Below are 15,996 nucleotides of genomic sequence, written 5' to 3' on the forward strand. Positions count from 1 at the left end.
CCGAGCACAACTCGTTACTCAGAAACGCAGAGCGATGGCCAGCGCTACGTGCAGCACGGACGGGTCACAAATCACCAGACAGAAAGAGCCCACATCGTACGATTGCATTCATATAAAGGTCTGGAAAGTGCAAACTAATCCAGAGGGACAGAGAGCAGATCAATGGTTATGAGAGAGGGTAGCACCAGGAGGGGCATTAAAAAGGGAGCCCAGGGAAGGCTTGGGGTGATGGGTACATTTGCTGTCTTCACTCTGCTGTGGTTTCAGCGACAGGAACTTGAGCTGGGCTCAGGCAAAGGAATGTTCTCGGAAGGATCTGGAACAATGGGAAGGCTGCCTTGGGAAGGGAAGGGAGTGGAGCTGAGAAGACCAGCTCTGTATCCGTCGCCTCCGTGGTTATGTCGCTGGGGCCTCACAGGCATCAAACGATGGTGTGCAAGTGTGAGAGGGAGGGAAGGAAGAAGGACAGGAGGGGGAGGAGAATGGAAGAAAGATCTTGGAGGCCTCCACCCAGCCGGGAGTGGGTATCTTAGCCCACAGGCAACAGGGAGACAGGGGAAGCTTCAGAACAGGGCAACAATGCGTATGATTTAGAGTTTCCAGAAAACGAGCCCGGCAGCAAAGTGCAGGCTGATGGAAACACCAGCTCCCCAGGAGGGGGGCTCCCACTCCACACAGCCTAGACAGAGGAGTGGCGGGGAGCACGCAGCGATCCAAGAGCTGGCAGGGCCTGGGATGCCCAGCTGCTGCCTCTAGAGCCAAGAACGAGCTACTCCCCCTGCCAGGGAGGCCAAGGAGGACCTGCAGCAGAGTCCGGAAGGGAGAAGATTTTTAAAACCCTGTGATGGAACCTCGCTGGCTCTCCCTGGCCTCACGTTTCACAGGAACGTTTCTCCAGCCCACAAATCAGACCCCTGGCAGCAGAGGCAGAGGCAGCCATTGCCTCCAGGGCAGGGAGGAGGGGCAGAGGCCTGCAGGAGTGAGCTGAGGACCTGAGGAGCAGGTGCCCGAAGTCCACTTGGCTCCTCCACCCCCCTACAGCTGAAGACACTCAGGAAAGCCAAGTTCCCCTGAACACACCTCCCTCGGGGCCAGCTTCGGGCGAGGGGTCAGGGTGGGCAATTGAACGGGTTCCCAAGAGGCCGGGGCCAGCTGTGTGCCTGGACCACACTGCTGTCCTACTATTCCCACTTCCAGCATCGACAACTGACCAGCAGCTGCTTTCACTCCATCCTGCTCTGAGGTGTTCAGATGGGCCTTGTAATCCATTATCCCCGGCCCTCCCACTTTGCAGTTAGCCCCTCATCTGCCCCCCCCTGAACCTATGAAGCGGCTGAAGTCATGCCCACCTTGCAGATGAAGTCTCCACACTTCAGCTAGTCCGGGGGACTTGCCCAAAATCCCACAGCTAAAACACCTAGGAAGAGGAAGCTTTCACATCCAAGCCTGGAAACAATGAGGGCTGGATGGACCTTCATGGGGAAACTTACAGACAATTCAGTTTAGGACCAACCCGTCCCAACCTTGCAGGTCTGCCATTACGGAAAGGCCAGACAGGGAGCACCTGACTCTGCCCCTCCATTTGCAAATCGGGAGACTCGATGTAGTAAGCCAAAATAACGTGTCCAAAGTCATACAAGGGAAGAGGCAGAGCCAGGCTCGAGCCGAAAGACCTCTCTGGCTTTCACAATCGTGGAGAGTCCTTGTCCCCTCCTTCCTGTCAGTCCAGGGCCAAAAATCTAACCCCTGTATCCAGACAATGCCCCGTGGTACCAAGGATGCACTAAGGGCTGTCAGGAGTCAGTGCGGGCCCCAGGTCACATCTACAGCAGGGTCGTGAAGTATCCGCGTGGATCTCCCCTTTCCCTGCCTCAGTTAGCGTAGCGCAGAACTAATCATTGTACAAATTTGGCCAGAGTTGGAAGGAACCCCATAGGCATCTCAACCTGTCTCATTTCACTCATCAGGAAACTGAGGCACTAACCAAGGAGGTGGTCATGGGAGTCTGCACCTTCAGCTGCTCTGAACTGAGAGACTAAGAGTCAGAGAAGGCCGGCCATGCTGGCCCAGGGGGGGCCTTGGCAAGGGGAAGGGTGGGTATAGGCATAGTTATGAGGAGCACAGGCTTGCCCCCCCCCCCCCCCCCCCCCGTCCCCTGTGCCCACAGCACAGGCAGACACGAGCCTGCCCCCAGGGACCCATGGGCCAAGTTAAAAGGACCTATTACAGGGAAGAGAACAGCTGTTACTGTTGAATACCTACCAGATGCCAGCAATCACTCTCCCCCTTTTACAGATGAGGCCAAGGCTCAGGGAGGTTGAATAACTTGCCCGCGGTCACAGGGTGGGAAGGAGCAGAGCGCAGACTGAAAATACAGTGTTCCCCTGCCCCTCATTCCCCCCAGCCTGGGCTCCTGGGTGGCTCTTTGCTTTGGGATGGAATGGTCCACTTCATCTGCTCAGCCAGCATCCCTGAGATTGGGCCTCTGTGGCCCCTCAGCTGGCTCTCCCCAGCCCCTGCTTCTGGGATCATTCCGTGCCGCCCCCTGGCCCCTGGCCCCTGCCCCAGGGCCCCTCGCGCAAGATTCCCATCATCACACAGGGCTAAGGCAGCCCAAGGCCTGCCAGGACCAACTCACCAGACCCACCCCTTAAGACTCTCCAGGTAGTCGACCTGGGTATCCACATTCTAACAGGAACATTCTGGAAGCACTGTTTTGAAGAAACAAAGTGAAAAAAAGTCTGAGATCTGCTGCTCTTTGGGCCTCTCTCCATTGGGTAAAGGAAAACCAGTTTCCACTCTACCCTCTGAAGGCTAAAGCAAGCAGGGATGCGCCTTTGGCAGAACTGAAAAGGAGCCCCTCCTGGGAGGGACAACCTCATGGGCTGAGCAAAGAGCCCCTTTGTGCGGCAAAAAGGATGTCCCTTCCTCCAGGCACATCGCACAGGGGGATGCTCCGCTGGGCCAGGGAGCCAGCACTGCCAACGCCCCTCCCACACGGTCACTTTTTCAGCCAGGAAAAGACTGTCATCCCCTGACACGTTTTCTGCCTGCCCCCTCCCTGCTAAAGCCTATCTCTGCTGCAAAGAAAAGGTCATTTTTCCCCCGGAGCCGCTAAAAAGTACACATTAACGGCCCTACTGATTTCCAGCAGTTTCAAATGCTGGCTTTGGCCAAAAACTTCTTAAAAAGGCCATCCTCCCTTCTTATTCCATAGCGTTTACATTTTGTAACATTTAAACAGAACTGCTTTTAAGCGAAGATATGCAGTACTTTCCTCTCATGTCCCCATAAAAAGTAAAATCTGGGAAACGTCGACATCAGATGGCTAGGGAATGCCTTCCGAGCCCAGCAACGATTAGCAACTTCTGCAAAATAGTGCGGAAAGACTGCTGCCTCAAACCCGGGAAGCTCCTTTCTCTGAGGAGCCCCATCTGGGCTCGGGGCTGGGGATGTCAATCCCCAGGAGAAGGTGTCCTCTGTAAAAGTGGCCTTTCCACTCTTTATCCACACGACAGCTATACCTACTGACCCTTCTGATGTGTCAAGGGTAGAGACTACGAAAGAGAACCACACGTGGCACTTTGTCAGATCAACCCTGTAGGGTAGCTGTGATTATTACACTCATTTTACAGATGAGAAACACAGGCTCGGAAAGGTCAGCAGACCGCCCACCCCTGATTCCACAACGCATGCCCTTCGAGGCTCCCTGCCCCTCGCCAAGGCATCCCTGAACTGACAGGGAGCCTGAAACCTTGAGCCAGGCCTGGGGTCCCGCCACCTTCTCAAGCCAGGCCCCCCTGCCCCCCTTGACTGAGGATACAGGCACGCTGAGGCCACTTGACTGTATCCTCCACCTCAGCCTTCAGCCGCTCTGTTTTGTCATTCGGCACCCCTCTGAATCACTCACCCTACGATGCTCAAGACGGGGAGGTTGCTTTTTGACGTAAAAAGTCCCTCAGGTGACTCAATTGGTTTTAAAAGCTGGGTGGGCCTCAGCCACAGCGTCTCTTTCAGCGGCAGGGGCAGCGCGCCATCTAGCGGCAGTGCAGTGACCCTCACATTGGCCCTCCGGCAAGTGCGGAGCCCGGGATCTGGGAGGCCCGTAAGTTGTCAGGTAGTCCGGCTGAAGTTCAGAGAGGGGAAGTGACCGGCCTAAAGGCACACAGCAAGTTAGAAGCCAGTCTCTCGGGCAGCAAGACTGTGCTTCCCAACTCCCCTGGTATTCTGGGGAAGCCGTGGGCGTGGAAGCAGCCGACACCCCTGGTAGTTTCGAGTGTGAAGGAACGGGTCCCATCCCCGGGGTGTACCATCTTCCTGGTGCTGCGTCCTTTGTTCTGCTTACCACTTTTGAATAGGTAAAGGTACGTGGTATAAAATCCAAAAGGTACCAAAAGGGTGTGTCGTGACAAGTGAGTCTTTTACCCCAGCCCCCCCGGCCACAGGGGCATCCCGTGTTATCAGTTTCTACACATCAGTCCACAAATTGTCCTGTATCTTTACAGGGTTGTATTTCTTAACACTCTTTACACAAATGGTCACACTTCCGACACAGAGCACTTAACAAGGCATCTTGGAGGTCATCGAACACCGGCACATAAAGAGCATCCTCGTTCCCGCGTAAAGCCACGCTGCATTCTGGGGGAGGGTGTATGAAGGTGCCACCACTTATTTAACTACTTTCTTTTTTTTTTTTTTTTTTTAATTTTTTTTTTTTCAACATTTTTTATTTTATTTTTGGGACAGAGAGAGACAGAGCATGAACGGGGGAGGGGCAGAGAGAGAGGGAGACACAGAATCGGAAACAGGCTCCAGGCTCCGAGCCATCAGCCCAGAGCCTGACGCGGGGCTCGAACTCACGGACCGCGAGATCGTGACCTGGCTGAAGTCGGACGCTTAACCGACTGCGCCACCCAGGCGCCCCTTAACTACTTTCTTAATTAACTTTTTAAATGTTTTAATGTGTATTTATTTTTGAGAGAGACAGAGACAGAGTGTGGGCGGGGAAGGGGTAGAGAGAAAACGAGACACAGGATCGGAAGCAGGCTCCAGGCTCTGAGCTGTCAGCTGTCAATGCAGAGCCCGATGCGGGGCTTGAACTCACGAACTGCGAGATCATGACCTGAGCCGAAGTCGGACGCTTAACCGACTGAGCCACCCAGGCATCCCACTACTTTCCTTTTGATGGACATTGAGGTGGTTCCACTCCGCTCCTATAACACACATATCGGACAACTTTTAGAATAAGTTCCTTGAAGTAGCATTGCTGGGATTATCAGTTAGGACTCATACACCAGAAAACCCAACATAACAGGAGCTTAATACCGAAGGCCTCTCATGTAAGACAAGCCTAGAGGCAGATGGCTTCAGAGGTGCATGGCAGTCCCGTGCAGGCACAGGTGTGCCTATATAAATGTAATAGATGTCACCAAATAGCCTTCCTCAGAGGTTCTGTGTCTTTATTTCCATCATTGGCGTGAACGTGTTTCCCTACAGTCTGGCCAATAAATTTCACATTGTCACACTTTGCTTAAAATCTCCCAACCGTGGGGTGGCTGGGTAGCTCAGTCAGTTAAGTGTCCGACTTCAGCCAGGTCATGATCTCACAGTTCATGAGTTTGAGCCCCACATCGGGCTCTCTGTTGTCAGCAAGGAGCCTGCTTCGGATCCTCTGTCCCCCTCTCTCTCTGCCCCACCCCTGCAAGTGCACCCTTTCTCAAAAATAAACATTTTTTTTTTTTTAAAAACTCTCCCAGGTGTGCTTAGGTGGCTCAGTCGGTTAAGCATCCAGCTCTTGGTTTCAGCTCAGGTCATGATCTCACAATTCATGAGTTCGAGCCCCGCATCTGTCTCTGCCCTTACAGCGTGGAGCCTGTTTGGGATTCTCTCTCTCTCCCCCTCTCTCTCTGCCCCTCCCCAACACACTCTCCATATCTTTCTCAAAACAATTAAAAATAAACTTAAAAAAATATTTTAAAAAAATCTCCCAATCAAATAGGTGAAAATGGTACTCATTATCATTTTAATTTATATTTCTCTTCTTATGAGTGAAGTTGAACCTCTTTTCATGGGTCTAAGAGGCGCTTCCCTTTCCATGGATTGTCTGCTTCTGTTCACGTCCATTTTCCTTTTTGTTTCTGGTCTTGTTTGTATTAAATTTTGGTTGACATCTTAATTAAGAAACAATTCACATTCCACAAAGCTCACCTACATAAAGCGTGCAGTTCAGGGGTTTTATTCTCTTCACAGGCTGTGCAATCATCGCCAACGTTGGATTTTAGAACATTTTGTCTCCCTCACAAAAAGGAACCCAGGGTACCCATTATTAGTCCCTGCCCCCCAACTCCAGTCCTCACCACCCCTGCCGGACTGAAGCAACCACTAATCTATTCTCGACATAGTCTTGCCTATGCTGGATGTTTAGTTCACACGTATAGAATCATATGGCTGACTTCTTTCACTTAGCATATTGTTTTCAAAGTTCACCCATGTTGCAGCAGATGTCAGAAATTCATTCCCTTTTATTGTTGAATGATATTCCACTGCAGGGATACACCTCAGTTGGTATTCCTCTTTCTTCGGTTGATGAACATTTGGGTTGTTTCCACTTTGTGACTATTATAAATAATGAACGTTATTGTAACAGTTTTGGAGTGGACATATGTTTGCTTAGGGAGAGAAAGAGGTAATGGACAGAGAGAGATCGAGCAAGCATGGGAGACGGGCAGAGGGAGGGAGAAAGAGAGAGAGAGAAAGAGAGAGAGAGAAAATCCCAAGGAGGCTCCATGCTCCGTGCAAGCCCGATATGGGGTTCGATCCCCCGACCCTGGGATCATGACCTGAGCTGAAATCAACAGTCGATTGCCGGACTAACTGAGTTACCCAGGCACCCTAGGTGGATGTATCTTTTAATTTCTCTTTGAAAAATACCTCACAGTGGATTGCTTAGTCTTACGGTAACTCTATGTTTATGTTCACCATTTTGAGGAACAGTCAAACTGTTTTCCAAAACAGATGTACCATTTTACATTCCCACCAGCAATGTATGAGGGTCCCAGTTTCTCCAAGTCCTCTCCAGGACTTGTTATCTCCCCTCCCTGCTCCACTCTTTTTTTTTTTTTTTTTTAGAGTGGGGGGGGAGGGGCAGATGGAGAGGGAGAGACAGAGAACCTTCAGCAGGTTCCATACCCAGCAGGAAGCCCAGCACAGAGGCTGACGCGGGGCTCAATCCCTCGACTGTGAGGTCACGACCTGAGCCAAAACCAAGAGTCAGCCGCTTAACCGCTTAACCGACTGAGCCACCCAGGCGCCCTCACTGTGGTTTTGATTTGCATTTCCTTAATGGCTAAGCATGGCTGAGCACCTTTTCCTGTTCTTATTAGCCATCTATATACTGTCTTTGGAGAAATGCCTATCACACTGATTGCTGAGACCTCTTTACATGCCGAGGAAATTAACCCTTTGCGACATGAGTTGCAAATATTTTTCAGAGGCATCTATCTTTGATTTTATTTATGCTTTTTTTCCTCCAGGCAAGGTTTTGTATCACACTTAGAAAGGCCCTCCCCCCCCCCCAACACCGTTACAATTTTTTAAATGGCTTCACATGTTTACTTCTAGCAAACTTATGGTTTAATTTTTTTCTAGTTAATCAAATCTTTTATCAAATTAGAATTAATTTGGTATAAGGCAAGAGTTAAGAACCCAGATTTTTTCCCACATATCTAACCAACTGTCGCAATACTTTTTAGATATCCCTACTGATTTGAAATGCCACACTTTTATTTACTAGATTCCTACAAATATTTGGGTGTATTTCTGGACATTCTATGCTTTTCCATTGACTTACATATCTATTTGTGTTTTAGTTTCATAAAGATTACATGTTTAAGACTCATAAATACAGAGAACAAACTGGTGGTTGCCAGAGGGGAGAGGATTAAGGACCCCCTGGGTGGCTCAATTGGTTAAGTGTCTTTTTTTTTTTAATGTTTATTTATTTTTGAAGGAGAGAGAGACAGAGCAAGAGCAGGGGTGGGGCAGAGAGAGGGAGAAACAGAATCCGAAGCAGGCTCCAGGCTCTGAGCTGTCAGCACAGACCCCAACGTGGGGCTTGAACCCACGAATTGTGAGATGGTGACCTGAGCCGAAGTCGGCCGCTTAGCCAACTGAGCCACCCAGATGCCCCAAGTGTCCGACTCTTGACATCAGCTCAGGTTGTGATCTCACGGTCATGGGATCAAGCCCCAAGTCAGGCTCTGCACTAAGCATGGAGCCTGCTTGGGATCCTCTCTCCCCCTCTCTCTGCCCCTTCCCCACTAGCACTCTCTCTCAAAATAAATAAAATTTTTTAAAGTTTTAAAAAAACATAGGTGAAGAAGATTCAGAGGTATGAACTTCCAGTTGTAAAGTAATGAAGTCACAGAGATAAAAAGTACAGCGCAAAGAATATAGTCAATAATACTGTAATAACTTGGTATGGTGACGGGTGGTAACTATACTTACCGAGGTGAGCATTTTGTGACGTATGTAATCACTGAATGATTATGTTGTACACCTGAAACTAACACAATATTATATGTCAGCTCTACTTCAATTAAAACTTCTAAAATTTCTTTTAAAACTTGCATATTTGTTTTTACTGTGGAAAATTTCAAACACGCAGAAAATCTTTCAAATAGTACAAGAGCCCCACATCTCCAAAACTTAGCTTCCACAACCAGCAATTTCTGCCATTCTTGTTCCCTGTTTGGTTTGGGGGATTTTTTTTCTTTTCTTTTCTCCTTTTTCTAGAGTTGTCTTAGTCTTCTCCGGCTGCCATAACAAAATACCGTAGACTGGGGAGTTTAAACAACAGAAATCGATTTCACACAGTTCTGGAGGCTGGGAAGTCCAAAGTCAAGGAGCTGGCCAGTTTGTTTCTTCGTAAGAACTTTCTTTCTGGCTTGCAGATGGCCACCCTCTCCCTGTGTCCTCACATAGCCTCTCCTTAGTGTGTGCATGAGGAGAAATGTCTTCTTATGAGGCCACTAACCCATCATGAGGCCTCTACCCTCTAACCTAATATCACCCTAATTATCTCCCAAAGGCCCCATCTCCAAATACCATCACATTGGGGATTAAGGCTTCAGCAAATGAATGGAAAGGTTGGGGGTGCAGGAATAAATACTCAGTCCATAACAAGAGCATTTTAAAGCAAATCATTTCACCTGGGACTACCCCGTCTCTAATTGCTAAGAACTTTTTTCAGAAATGTAATTCAGACACCTCTATCATAAATGTGGTAGGAAGAAAAATGGACCCCTAAAGATATTCATGTCGTAACTGCCCAAACCTGTGAATATGTTCTCTCATGTGACAAAAGGGATTTTGCAGATGTGATTGAATTAAGGCTTTTGAGGGGCACCTGGCTGGCTCAGTTGGTGGAGCATGTGATTCTCGATCTTGGGGTCATGAGTTCAAGCCCTGCGTTGGGCCTAGAACTTACTTTAAAAAATAAATAAGTCGGGGCGCCTGGGTGGCGCAGTCGGTTAAGCGTCCGACTTCAGCCAGGTCACGATCTCGTGGTCCGTGAGTTCGAGCCCCGCGTCAGGCTCTAGGCTGATGGCTCGGAGCCTGGAGCCTGTTTCCGATTCTGTGTCTCCCTCTCTCTCTGCCCCTCCCCCGTTCATGCTCTGTCTCTCTCTGTCCCAAAAATAAAAAATAAAAAAAAATTTTTTAAAGTTGAAAAAAAAAATTTTAAAAATAAATAAGTAAAGATTTTAAAAAATAAATTAAGGCTTTTGAGATGGTGGTGGGGAGGGTGTCCTAGATCATTCAGGCAAGAGGGTCAGGGTCAGAGAAGGAGATGTGATTACAGAAACAAGTCAGAGTGACGTGGGGCCAGGATCTAAGGAAAGCAGGCAGGCTCTAGGAGCTAGAAATGACAAGGAAACAGATTTTCCCTTAGAGCCTCCAGAAGGAACACAGTTCTTGATTTTGGTCCAGTGACTAAATTTCAGACTTCTGACTTCCAGAACAGTAAGACAATAAATTTGTATTGTTTTAAACCACTATGATTATGGTCATTGGTTACAGCAGCAATTAGAAACTAATATAACCAATAAAATTAGAAATAACTCATTGTCCAGCCCATGTTCAATTTTTCCCAAATGTTTCAAATCTTTTTTCAGTTAGTCTGTTCACAGGTTGTATATATATATATATATGTATGTATATATACATATATATTTGTATATATATATGTATGTATATATACATATATATGTATATATATATTTATTTATATTTAAAAATATATAAATATATAAAAATAAATTTTGATAAAATATATTTATATATAAATATATTATATAAATATAATAAATATATATATATGAGAGACAGAGAGGGAGAACTTGAGGGGGAGGAGGGGCAGAGAGAGAGAGAGAGAGAGAGAGAGAGAGAGAGAGAGAACCCCAAGCCGGCTCCACACTCAGCCAGGAGCCCGACGCAGGGCTTGGTCCCACGATCCTGGGATCATGACCTGAGCTAAAATCAAGATTCAGATGCTCAACCGACTGAGCCACCCAGGTGCCCCCACAGGTTGTATTGTTTTAAATGTAAATTAAGCATATACAGGGCCGGTGAGTTGTTTTATTACGATCTGGTTTAAACTAAATTAATAAAAACTGAATCCAAATAAATAAATACATAATAAATAAATATAGCTCACAAAGTCACTCACTACTGACCTGGGCAAGTCGCCTGCATTCTGGGCCTGGGCTTCCTAACCTGAAAAGCAAGAACATTAGGCTAGATGAGGTGTTCCCTATGCGGGCTCCGGGTCTGGGCTGCACGGGACCTGGGAAACCGTATGCAAAAGCGAGAGAGTGCTCAACCCCTTCTGTGTCTTAAAAATCCCCTACAGGGGCGCCTGGGTGGCTCAGTCGGTCCGACTTCAGCTCAGGTCACGATCTCGCGGTCCGTGAGTTCGAGCCCCGCGTCGGGCTCTGTGCTGACAGCTCAGAGCCTGGAGCCTGTTTCGGATTCTGTGTCTCCCTCTCTCTCTGCCCCTCCCCCGTTCATGCTCTGTCTCCCTCTGTCTCAAAAATAAATAAACGTTTAAAAAAAAAAAATCCCCTACAGATGCCCTCACCCCTAGCCGGAAGGGTGTTAAACACAGGAGCCTGGGGGGTTCCCTGTGTGAGGCTCATTTCCTAGAGGCTGATGTAAATTTAGAGACTTAACAGAGTCAGAAAAAGAAAACATCATGGGCTTACTCAGCAGCATATTCAAAGGACGATGTTTACCTAAGACACACCAATTCAGTGCAGCCACCATCATGGCTCATTCTCTGTGAGTGAGGGGACTGATCTGGGTGCCAGTGTGAGCAGATGAAATTCGGGATGCCCAGTTAAATTTGAATTTCAAATAAATAATGAATCACTTTTAGTATAAATGTACCCTCCCACACAACCTTGGAGATATGCTTACACTGAAAAATGATTCATTGCTGATCTGAATCAAATTTAACTGGAAGTCTGTGCTTTATCGGGATCCAACTTGATCATGCTCCCAGAGGACCAACCCAAACACCAGCTTCCAGGATCTAGTGACCGGCTCTAAAGGACAGATGGAAGGGGCTCCAAAAAAAGACGCTAAGGAAGAAAGGCAGAGAGAAGGTTTGAGAATGACCTTATGAGAGTCTGAAGCTGGAAGGAGCAGGTGATTCCTAATCTAATCATCTCCAGTCACCATAGAAACCACTAAAGTCAGCCGGAAAGAGCTGGTGAACCCCAACACCCACCTCCTCTCCACCAGTATAGATCGTTCACGTTCCCTTCCTAGGTGAGGTCTGGTCGGACGGGATCTACTGTCTCAGTTGCTCTCCCAGGAAAACAGCTGGGACCTGACCCTGCCCTCTTCCTCCCAGCCTCAGATGGCTGCCCCAAAGCACCCACCCTGTTGTGAGTGATGGCACCTGAACACCTAACCCTGTGTCAGAGAAAAACCAGGGCCAGAGAGTAGTTAAAGCAATAAAAACAGATTTTATTCAGGACTATTGCGCTAGAGGACAAGAGACCTTGGTGTAGAATCGGGCTCCATTCCAAATACAGCAGGGGCAAGTGGGAATTTATAACCAAGGAGTGGGGGCAGGGGGTCGGCGGATGGAAAACGACTAAGAAGAAACCTCAGCGATAAACGGGGATTCTGGCTAAACCAACCTAACCGGATTCATGCTGAAGACAGGCCCAGGTGATCAGACACCTGGGAGATGGTGGGGGATGAAGAATCCGATAAGATATGGAAGGCCATCAGAGATATGGAGAATACAGGGTTCTGGTTACACTAACTTAGCAGGGCTCTTATCAAAACTGGATTTTATATGGAAGTGTCCATACGAGCCTAGGAGAAGATTCAGGACTAAAGTCTGGCTGAGCAAAAGAAGTCTTTGTCACCTGCCCACAGGGAGGTCACATTCTAGCAGGGGAACAGTACCCAGGAGGGAAATGGCCCAAGGACATACAGCAAAAGCCTGTTCAGAACAAAACAGGCCCGTCCTGGACTCCCTGTCCATGTATCTCTCTGTCCCTTCCTGGGTAAAGTAACTCTCCTCATCCAAAATGTGATTAAATTGATCAGGACAATGTTCAATCTTTCAGACAAGACATGGGCAGGCAGTAAGCTCTGCATACAAATGCAGGAGTTTGCAGTGACACATTTTGTATTTGACTCCGGAAATTAGAGGTGCTTTGGAGGTAATGCAAATTGATTCAAAATGTCCCCGGCCAGAAGCCTGGATCACGCACTTAGGCAAATCATGCGAAGTGCTTTTTAATGCACTGCCTCAGATCCTTCTGTGTACCTCTCTGCTGGACCAGCCCTGACCTCACAGCAGCTACACTGATCCTCCCCATGGGGCCTCCAACTGCACTTCTGCGTTTGTCCTCCTTCCCTTCGCACACAAGCTCTGAATGCTATTGTTTCCACTTTACAGACAGGTAAGTAGGGCGCTGAGTGATTAAGCGACTAACCCCATGGTCAATTTACTCTAAGGGACAGAGCCCGCTGGAGGCCACCCTCTCTCTCTTCCCTAGTCTAGGACAACTTGCACAGATGTTACTCCATTCCTCTAGGTTCTGCAACCTTTAGAGGATCATGAAGAACGTCGTATGTCTGTCCGTCTACCAGCCTATCCACACACAGGATTCTGTGGAAGGAGCACCCCTAACGCTTAGTAAATTTCCTCCCTTTGCTAAAAATTTGCTAAATTTCTTCCCTTTCATGTAACTCACAGCACAGAAGCTGCTGCCTTTAATCAAGACAATCAAATCTGAGCAATTATAAGACAGCTGTTCCTCTGATGGCCAAGATCACCACACAGAGAAGACTGACCCACCTTTGACTTTCTGCAGGCGCAAAAAGTTTTAAGGTTTGCTTTGCGGACATGTTGCTTAACCCAGGAAACCAGGGCTTCCAAAATTATGTGGCAAATTTGTACCCAACATACGGATTAAGCTCTATCCCTGAATTTCATCAAATAAGAATCCAGAGGATTTTGCAAACATACCCACCCAGATTCCTCTCTACTTTTCTCGGAATCTATCTCCTGTGACCCCAGTGCCTTTGTCCTGGGCTCACTGCCACCTATGGTCACTAATGTCAACCCTAGTTTTCACCTGTAAACAGCCTAGCCAGGCTAGGCTGTCAGTGTGAAGGCTGGCTGGCCACCTCCACTGTGTCCACATGGTGGCCTCTGCCTGGAATGCCCCCATCTCCACCTGGAACAATCCTACTTCTCCTTCAAGTCCCTGCTCAAATATCCCTAGAATTCCAGCTTCATGGGGCTGCTGTGAGGACTAAGGTCAAGCACAGGTGGGCACAGACAGGGGCACCTGGTCCAGGACAGCACTGACTGTCACTGTCATGCCCTCGCTCCTGCCCCTCTTAGGGAAACCATCCCCTTCCCAACTTCCTGTGCCTCTTACTCACACTACTATATGATTACTCGTGTGCTCCATAAAGTCCTGAACTCCTGGAGGGCGGGGGTCTTGTCTTGCTTGTCTTTGGGGCCCCACACCTGACTCAGGGCCTGACACTTAGGGGGTTCCATGTATATTTGTCCCGAAAATCCTCCTGTCTCCTGGGCTCCAGGGACAGCAGCTTGATGAATGGTCAGAACACTGTGATAAGTTAAAATTCATTGTATGATGTGGCTGTGGACACAGACAAAGACTGTGCTGTTAGTGACATCATGTCGGGCTGGTGACACCACTGGTCATTAGGAATGTTTACTTCAGGACAGAGCCCTTGGCTTGTCGGGAAAATGGTCCAGAGTCCCATCCAGTATGTCACTATAGCCTGTAGGAACTGTCTCCAATAGGGATGGGGCGATCCAGCTGGTGTGGTCTGCCTGTCTGCCTTCATGCACCTCTACAGGCCTCAGCGTCTCGGTGAATATATTTTGATAACTGCATGGATTCCTTTTAATGTCACATGATGGGGCACCTGGCTGGCTCAGTCAGAAGAACATGCGACTCTTGACTTGGGGTCGTGAGTTCAAAACCCACGTTGGGTGTAGAGATTACTTACATAAATAAACTTGCAAAATAAAGTAAAATGGGGGTGCCTGGGTGGCTCAGTCAGTTGAGCGCCTGACTCCAGCTCAGGTCATCATCTCCATGAACTCACGGTTCATGAGTTCAAGCCCCACATCGGGCTCACTACTGTTAGCCCAGAGCTCGCTTTGGATCTTCTGTCCCCGCCTCTCTCTCTGTCCCTCCCCTGCTCGTGCTCTCTCACTCAAAAATTAATAAACATTTTTAAAAAATGAAAATAATCATGCAAACAAATAAATAAAATATATAAGTCACATGAAACTAGTTGCATTACTGAGGACAAGAAGCTGGGAAGAACCCTCCTCTGTATCTGCACGTCTCCCGCTGACAGAAGAGAGCAAGCTCCAGTGAAGGAAGCAGAAAAGTTCCTGGCAGGTCTGTGGGACCCAAACACACTCCATGTCCACTCGTGCCTCCGTGCCATCCCACTGGCATTCCCTCCTCCAGGAAAGCCCTTCCCCTAGTAACCTCCTACATTTTGTCCAGGACCCCACTCGTGCACCTTCTCTTTCAGGTCTTCCTGCAATAAAGAGGTCTGGTGCAGTCCCTTCAGAGTTTTTCTGATTCAACCCTGGCCATTTTCACAAGTTCAGTGCAGTGTTAGGGCAAGAAGGAGGAGCTGGCAGACAGGTCCTGTGTCGGCACCTCAAGTAACAAGATCTGCAGTAATGGGGAAAATGTGTCCCCTGGGTCTTAAGCAGTTTCCCCAAGGCTTTGCACTCCAGCATGTGATGTGACAGGCATGAGGTGCAGACTAGAGGCCTGGAGAAGAGAACAGAGGACATGGGAGGTGGGGGGCGCTGAGAACTAGGACTAGGATCTTAAAAGCCGGAAATCCTCAGCAACCAAACCTAGGCCTTTCTGCCGCGGATGCGTCAGAGAAGCATCCTGGGAATGCACGTTGGCAGCCCTGGTGGAGGGGCTGTGTCAGAGGTAGGGATCTGAAGGAGACTGAAGAACCCCCGTGCAAACCCCCCATTCCATCACTCACTAGCATGATCGTAATGACGCAAATCACTTGACTTGCTTTGATTTGGTTTCCTCAGCTATAACATGGTCTCCCGGGGACCAAAAGTGGACTACGCCACTTTTCTGGAAGATGTGAACAACACATCCTAGGGACACGTTCCAGGCCTCCCGGGCGCTTCCCTGTTCAGACGAGACTCCCAAAAGGCCGTTTCCACTTTGTGGTTCGTCTCCGACATCGTTCAGCTCAATCTCTTTAAACCGTTTACAAAACGCTCCGACATCAACAATGCATTCTCACCGCTTTTACAAATGGGGAGACCTGGGTCCGTAACTTGCCACCGTCACGCTGTGGGGACCGGCGCGCCCCGGGCGGCTCCGCACCGCCTCCGCACGGCTGCCCGGCGCCCTCCTTGGCGGGGCGGGGCCA

General features: G+C 48.7%; 1 long non-coding RNA gene across 1 annotated transcript; it reads right to left on the reverse strand.

Annotated features, from left to right (window-relative positions):
* Positions 1-8,487: 8,487 nt before the first annotated feature.
* Positions 8,488-15,987, reverse strand: LOC131484502 (uncharacterized). Its single transcript, XR_009248283.1, has 3 exons — positions 15,868-15,987; positions 10,734-10,773; positions 8,488-8,563 (listed from the first exon to the last, which is right to left on the reverse strand). It is a non-coding gene; the product is annotated as an uncharacterized LOC131484502 (long non-coding RNA).
* Between the last annotated feature and the right edge of the window lie 9 nt (positions 15,988-15,996).

The sequence above is a fragment of the Neofelis nebulosa genome, chromosome 9 (genome assembly GCF_028018385.1).
Source record: "Neofelis nebulosa isolate mNeoNeb1 chromosome 9, mNeoNeb1.pri, whole genome shotgun sequence".
Taxonomy (NCBI): domain Eukaryota; kingdom Metazoa; phylum Chordata; class Mammalia; order Carnivora; family Felidae; genus Neofelis; species Neofelis nebulosa.